Source organism: Monodon monoceros, unplaced genomic scaffold (genome assembly GCF_005190385.1).
Source record: "Monodon monoceros isolate NGI ecotype Baffin Bay Population unplaced genomic scaffold, NGI_Narwhal_1 Super_Scaffold_6, whole genome shotgun sequence".
Taxonomy (NCBI): Eukaryota; Metazoa; Chordata; class Mammalia; order Artiodactyla; family Monodontidae; genus Monodon; species Monodon monoceros.
The window spans coordinates 80991610-80999704 of record NW_021703783.1 but is presented as its reverse complement, the minus strand read 5'-3'; positions in this window follow the sequence as shown (position 1 = coordinate 80999704).

The window sequence follows — 8095 nt, the reverse complement described above, 5'->3', positions numbered from 1 at the left end:
AAATACAGCAGAGGGAGGAACACTCCCAAATTAATTCTACGAGGCCACCATCACCTTGATTCCCAAACCAGACAAGGTTGTCACAAAGAAAGAAAACTACAGGCCAAAATCACTGATGAACATAGATGCAAAAATCCTCAACAAAATACTAGCAAACAGAATCCAACAGCACATTAAAAGGATCATACACCATGATCAAGTGGGGTTTATCCCAGGAATGCAAGGATTCTTCAATATACGCAAATCAATCAATGTGGTACACCATATTAACAAATTGAAGGATAAAAACCATATGATCATCTCAATAGATGCAGAAAAAGCTTTTGACAAAATTCAACACCCGTTTATGATAAAAACCCTCCAGAAAATAGGCATAGAGGGAACTTATCTCAACATAATAAAGGCCATATATGACAAACCCACAGCCAACATTGTCCTCAATGGTGAAAAACTGAAACCATTTCCACAAAGATCAGGAACTAGACAATGTTGCCCACTCTCACCACTATTATTCAACATTGTTTTGAAAGTTTTAGCCACAGCAATCAGAGAAGAAAAAGAAATAAAAGGAATCCAAATCGGAAAAGAAGAAGTAAAGCTGCCACTGTTTGCAGATGACATGATACTATAAATAGAGAAGCCTAAAAATGCTACCAGAAAACTACTAGAGCTAATCAATGAATTTGGTAAAGTAGCAGGATACAAAATTAATGCACAGAAATCTCTTGCATTCCTATACACTAATGATGAAAAATCTGAAAGAGAAATTAAGGAAACACTCCCATTTACCAGTGCAACAAAAAGAATAAAATACCTAGGAATAAACCTACGTAAGGAGACAAAAGACCTGTATGCAGAAAACTATAAGACACTGATGAAAGAAATTAAAGATGATACAAATAGATGGAGAGATAAACCATGTTCTTGGATTGGAAGAATCAACAATGTGAAAATGACTTTACTACCGAAAGCAATCTACAGATTCAACGCAATCCTTATCAAACTACTACTGGCATTTTTCACAGAACTAGAACAAAAAATTTCACAATTTGTATGGAAACACAAAAGACCTCAAATAGCCAAAGCAATCTTGAGAAAGAAAAATGCAGTTAGAGGAATCAGGCTCCCTGACTTCCGACTATACTACAAAGCTACAGTAATCAAGATGGTATGGTACTGGCACAAAAACAGAAATATAGATCAATGGAACAGGATAGAAAGCCCAGAGTTAAACCCATGCACTTATGGTCACCTTATTTTTGATAAAGGAAGCAAGAATATACAATGGAGAAAAGACACCCTCTTCAATAAGTGGTGCTGAAAATACTGGACAGCTACATGCAAAAGAATGAAATTGGAACACTCCCTCACACCATACACAAAAATAAACTCAAAATGGATTAAAGACCTAAGTGTAAGGCCAGAAACTATCAAACTCTTAGAGGAAAACATAAGCAGAACACTCTACGACATAAATCACAGCCAGATCCTTTTTGACCCACCTCCTACAGAAGTGGAAATAAAAACAAATTAAACAAATGGGACCTAATGAAACTTAAAAGCTTTTGCACAGCAAAGGAAACCATAAGCAAGACCAAAACACAACCCTCAGAATGGGAGAAAATATTTGCAAACGAAGCAACTGACAAAGGATATATCTCCAAAATTTACAAGCAGCTCATGCAGCTCAATATCAAAAATACAAACAACCCAATCCAAAAATGGGTGGAAGACCTAAATGGACATTTCTCCAAAGAAGACGTACAGATGGCCAACAAACACATGAAAGGATGCTCAACATCACTAATCATTAAAGAAATGCAAAGCAAAACTACAATGAGGTATCACCTCCACCAGTCAGAATGGCCATCATCAAAAAATCTACAAACAGTAAATGCTCGAGAGGGTGTGGAGAAAAGGGAACCCTCTGGCACTGCTGGTGGGAATGTAAACTGATACAGCCACTATGGAGAACAGTATGGAGGTTCCTTAAAAAACTAAAAATAGAACTACCATATGACCCAGCAATCGCACTGCTGGGCATATAGCCTTAGAAAACCATAATTCAAAAAGAGTCATGTACCACAATGTTCACTGTAGCACAACTATCCAGGACATGGAAAAACCTAAGTATCCATAGACGGATGAATGGATAAAGAAGATGTGGCACATATATACCATGGAATATTACTCAGCCATAAAAAGAAACAAAATTGAACTATTTGTAGTGAGGTGGATGGGCCTAGAGTCTGTCATACAGAGTGAAGTAAGTCAGAAACAGGAAAACAAATACTGTATGCTAACACATATATGGAATCTAAAAAAAAAATGGTTCTAATGAATCTAGGGGTAGGTCAGGAATAAAGATGCAGACGTAGAGAATGTATTTCAGGACACGGGGAGGGGGAAGGGTAAGCTGGGATGAAGTGAGAGAGTAGCATGGGCATATATACACTACCAAATATGAAACAGACAGCTAGTGGGAAGCAGCCGCATAGCACAGGGAGATCAGCTCAGTGCTTTGTGACCACCTAGAAGGGTGGGATAGGGAGGGTGGGAGGGAGACACAAGAGGGAGGGATATGGGGATATATGTATACATATAGCTGATTCACTTTGTTATACAGCAGAATCTAACACAACATTGTAAAGCAATTAAGCTCCAATAAAGATGTTTTTTAAAAAAGGTTCAACTGACAGATGTATGCATTCTAAACTTGTATTCACCTAATTAAATAGGTTCAAAATACAAAAATGAAGCTGATAGAACTATAAGGAAAAATTTATAAATCCGCACTTCCCTGGTGGTGCAGTGGTTAAGAATCCGCCTGCCAGTGCAGGGGACACGGGTTCGAGCCTTGGTCAGGGAAGATTCCACATGCCGTGGAGCAACTAAGCCCGTGTGACACAACTACTGAGACTGCGTGCCTAGAGCCCATGCTCCACAACTACTGAGCCCGCGTGCCACAACTACTGAAGCCCGTGCGCCTAGAGCCCATGCTCCACAACTAAGGTAAGCCGCCGCAATAAGAAGCCCGCGCACTGCAAGCAAGAGTAGCTCCTGCTCTCCAAAACTAGAGAAAAGCCCGCATGCAGCAATGAAGACCCAATGCAGCCAAAAATAAATAAATTTTTTTAAAAATTTATAAATCCACTATCAGAGTATATTTTAACACATATCCAGTCATTCCTCAATTATTCGTAGACCAAGGAGACAAAGATATCAGCAAAGACAAAAGATTTGAATGACACAATTAAAAGGTTTGATATATCTTGGATATATCTAGAACCCAGCACCTCCAAATTACAGCATACCCATTCTTATCAAGCGTGGATAAAATATTTTTTTAAGATGGACCTTGTGTTAGTTAACACATTTCAAATCATAGGTATGATTCAGATTATAGGGGTATCCAGTTAGAATAGCCCAACAATAAATTTTAAGAACCAAATTTGTTTGAAAGCCTAAAAACACATATTAAGCAACTCATGAATCAAGGAAGAACTTATAGTGGAAACTTAAAAATACTTAGAACTGGATGGGAATGAAAATATTGCCTATCACAACTTGTGGGGTTCAGCTAAATGATACATAGAGGGAAATTTATCATCTTAAATGAGCATCTTGGAAAAGGAGGCTGGAAATGAACAACCTAATGGTCTAACATAAAAAGTTAGAAAAAGAACAATAAAAGAAAGTAGGGAGGTAATAAAGGTAAGAGCAGAAATTAATGAAATAGAAAAGTAAGGCTTCACACATAACCCACACCTTCCACGTTATCAGGAGACAGAGAATACAATGAACTTCTCCTAGTAGAGAAATAGACAACAAATTCTAACAGAGCTCTTGCTGTCAGCCTGTGGGAACAGTATGAGCCTGTAGGAGGGGAAGTTTAAGAGACTATATGCAAAAGAGTGCTGGGGAGCAGAAGACCTAGATGAAGTAAAGATAAAATAACTCCTAGAACGACAAAATGTAATACTACTAAGAATCAAAACAAGGAAGACAGGCCAGGGACTTGCTAGTACTGGTTGGGTTTTGAAAGAAAGCAGGACCAATAGTGGTGGCAGCCTTAAAGAAACATTGCTTCTGGAGAAGAATCAGATAAGAGGTGGCGCCTGGGACTTTCCTGGTGGTCCAGTGGGTAAGGCTCCGTGCTCCCAATGCAGGGGGCCGGGGTTCGATCCCTGGTTGGAGAACTAGATCCCACATGCATGCCGCAACTAAGAGCTTGCATGCTGCAACTAAGAAGCCCTCATGCCGCAACTAAGAAGCCTGCATGCTGCAAGGAAGATCCTTCATGCTGCAACTAAGACCTGCAGCAACCAAAATAAACACATAAATATAAATAAATAATATAAATATTAGGAAAAAAAAGAAGTGGTGCCTCTTGGAGCTATGAGAAAGAAAGACAATAGAGGAAAAATTAAAAATCCTGCAAAAACAAAAGTGAAACAAGACGCATCAACTTATCCTCCTCACCCCAACTCCATTACTGCTTAAAAAAAAACTGCACTTCATTATACTGACAGAAGAAGGTGCTCTTGAACTAGAAACCCTGTCCACAAAATGCTTAGAAATTGGGGGGCGAAGGGGGAGAATCAATCTAACTCCGAAGGAAGGAAGGAAAGAAGAGACAGGCATAGGGGAAATACCTATTAATGCAGAAGAATTTAAAAAATCAAAGGAGACTACTGTATACATCTCTATGCAGGTAAGTTTATAAAACTAAATGAAATAGAGAATTCCTTAGAAAAAACAGTTTACTATAGTTGACCCCAATAGAGACAAATGCTTAAAAAGACCAATTTCTACAGAAGAAAGTTAAAAATCAAGAACACTATCAAGAGAACTACTATACCGGGCTTCCGTGGTGGCGCAGTGGTTGAGAGTCCGCCTACCGATGCAGGGGATGTGGGTTTGTGCCCCGGTCCGGGAGGATCCCACATGCCGCAGAGCAGCTGGGCCCGTGAGTCATGGCTGCTGGGCCTGCGCGTCCACAGCCTGTGCTCCGCAATGGGAGAGGCCAAAACACCACAACAGTGAGAGGCCCGCATACCACAAAAAAAAAAAAAAAAAAAAAAAAAGTACTACTATACGACCCAGCAATCCCACTACTGGGCATATACCCTAAGAAAACCATAATTCAAAAAGAGTCCACCGCAATGTTCACTGCGGCACTATTTACAATAGCCAGGACATGGAAGCAACCTACATGTCCATCAACAGATGAATGGATAAAGAAGATGTGGTACATATATACAATGGAATATTACTCAGCCATAAAAAGAAACGAAACTGAGTTATTGTGTTATGCTAACACATATATATGGAATCTGAAAAAAAAAGGTTCTGAAGAACCTAGGGGCAGGACAGGAATAAAGACACAAACATAGAGAATGGACTTGAAGACATGGGGAGGGGGAAGGGTAAAATGGGATGAAGTGAGAGAGTGGCATGGACATATATACACTACCAAATGTAAAATAGATAGCTAGTGGGAAACAGCCACATAGCACAGGGAGATCAGCTCAGTGCTTTGTGACCACGTAGAGGGGTTGGATAGGGAGGGTGGGAGGGAGATGCAAGAGGGAGGAGATATGGGGATATATGTATATGTATAGCTGATTGACTTTGTTATAAAGCAGAAACTAACACACCATTGTAAAGCAATTATACTCCAATAAAGATGTTAAAAAAATAAAGATAAAAAAGAAAACTTTCAAGGATCTACTCCAATGATGTCACTAGGTTCAGATAGTTTCACAAAAGAATTTCAAACATTTGGCGTTAAGTAAATGATCAAATTACATACAACAGAAAGCAGTAAGTGGTAGGAAAAAGGTAGCTGGGGAAGGAGACTAGGGAAAGAAGAGAAATAAAGGTGCTGAGTATACGATTACAATATCTAAAAATGGAGGCACAGAAGGCCTCATTGAGATGAACAGTGACATTTGAGCAAAGACTTGAAGAGGGAGCAAGCCATGTGCATAGCCTTGATTACAAACCAGATAAGGACAGTAGGCTAAGGGAAAATTACAAGCCAATCTCAGTCATGAAAATGGACACAAAAAGCTGGACAACCCAAACACAGCAATGTGCTTAAAAAGTTAGTACATCGTGATCAACTTGGGTTTGTCACAGGAATGTAGATTTGGTTTAACATTAGGAGATGATATACATTTTTTTCACTACATTAACAAATTTAAAAGATCGTTTCAATAGATACAGAAAAGAATTTAATAAAATGCAACACTTATTCATGATTAAAAAAAATAAAACAAACAAGCAAACAAAAAACTCTTAGAAAACTAAAAATAGAAGCTAAGCTTTCAAAAAGGGCAACTACCAAAATCACACACATGGTATATGTTACCGAACCAGGTTTGTCTCGCCTGACGCCCAGCAAGATGAAACACTGAGATGCCGAGGTTTGCAGCAAAGAGGGTATTTATTCAGAAGACAGCCAAGCGAGGAGACAGGAGAACCAATCTGAGCTCTGCCTCCCAAGGCAAGGGGCTCAGGGTATTTATGGGATAAAGAATAAAGAAGCAGGGCGGTCCAAGGTATGGGGAGTGTGGGGAAAGGTGATTGGAAAAAGGTGTGGTAACTGACATCCTGAGCAGGTTTAACTAGGCTCCAGGCCTCTGCATGTTCTGAGGGTAGAGTTTTTAGCCCTTTGATGTCAAAAGATCACCAAGCAGACACTCTGGAATGCCCAGCTGAAGGGTGGGTGGTCCTATCCAGACTCACCCAGCTCAGCTCAAACTATGGCAGCTGACTCCAAGTTCCTGGAAAACAACTTGGGCAAACACCTTATTGTCTAGGCTAAGTGCAGCTTGGAGGTCAGGCAAATCTTAAAACGACCTTGATTAGTGACGGCAGGTGAAATGGATTTAACCCACGGTTTCAGTATCATCACTGTTAATAGAAACTTTAGAAATATGCCCTTTAAAATTAGGAAAAATGTCTAGTATCCATGCTTTTATTCATCTTCGTACTGAAAATCCTAATCAGTGCAGGCAGAAAATGAAAAAAAGCCTACGAACTACAAAGACACGAGAATGTCATTATTTACAGATGATATTATTATAAGATCCCAGACTCTGCAAATTATTGGAAGTAATAAAAGTGTTTAGCAAGTTGCTGGAGAGAAGAAGACCCAGGTCCCTGCTTCCGGGTCCATCCTCACAACACACTTTACGGGGAAGTCCTCCTCACTGCTGACTCACCGTGACCCCCCATCCAGCAGAGTCCTTCCACCGAGGTGGAGGCCGCCGTCAGCCGCCTGATCAACCTGCACCTCGGGCCTCGTCCACTTACCTCTCTCTGAGCCTCTACTTCGAAGGCGTGGGGCGTGGGCCGCTTCTTCCGGGAGCTGTCTATGGAGAAGCGCAAGGGCGCCCAGCGCTGTCCCCGGAGGAGTGGGGCACCAGCGTGGGCGCCACGGAGGCCGCCACGGTCCTGGAGAGGAGCCTGGACCGGGCGCTCTTGGATCTGCAGGCCCTGGGTTCTGCGAGCGCAGGCGCCCAGCTCTGCGAGCTCCTGGAGAGCCACTTCCTGCAGGAGGAGCTCATCAAGAAGCTCCTCAAGAAGATGGGCGTGCACCTGACAGACCTGCGCAGTCTGGCCGGGCCCCCAGGCCGAACTGGGCGAGTATCTCTTCGAAAGGCTCTCCTGTCAGCGCAACTAGGAGCCTCCAGAGCCCGGCGGCCTCTGCGAGACGCCCCTGCCTTCCCCCGCCTCGAGATCTCTGCCCGAGCCCCTTCCTCCAGCCAGGAGGCAACCTTTTTTAACCACCCTGAAACCTTGACCCAAGCCGTGGCACCACATGGAAATAAAAAAGTTCTTTTTGCAGAGGAAAAATAAGCTAGGCTATAAGAAGAAAACATAAGTATCTGAATAGCATGAATGATTCGTAGTCTAATTCTCTAGATTTTCTAAAGAAATGGTTCCTAATTTATGTGTATCACCTGGGTACGCTGAGTGCAGTGTATCTGATAAACTATGTTTTCTCTGGCAAGAAGAATAAAAGCACCTATTCAGACAATGTTGCATAGAATTTTAAGGGTTTCGGGACTTCTCCGGAGACATT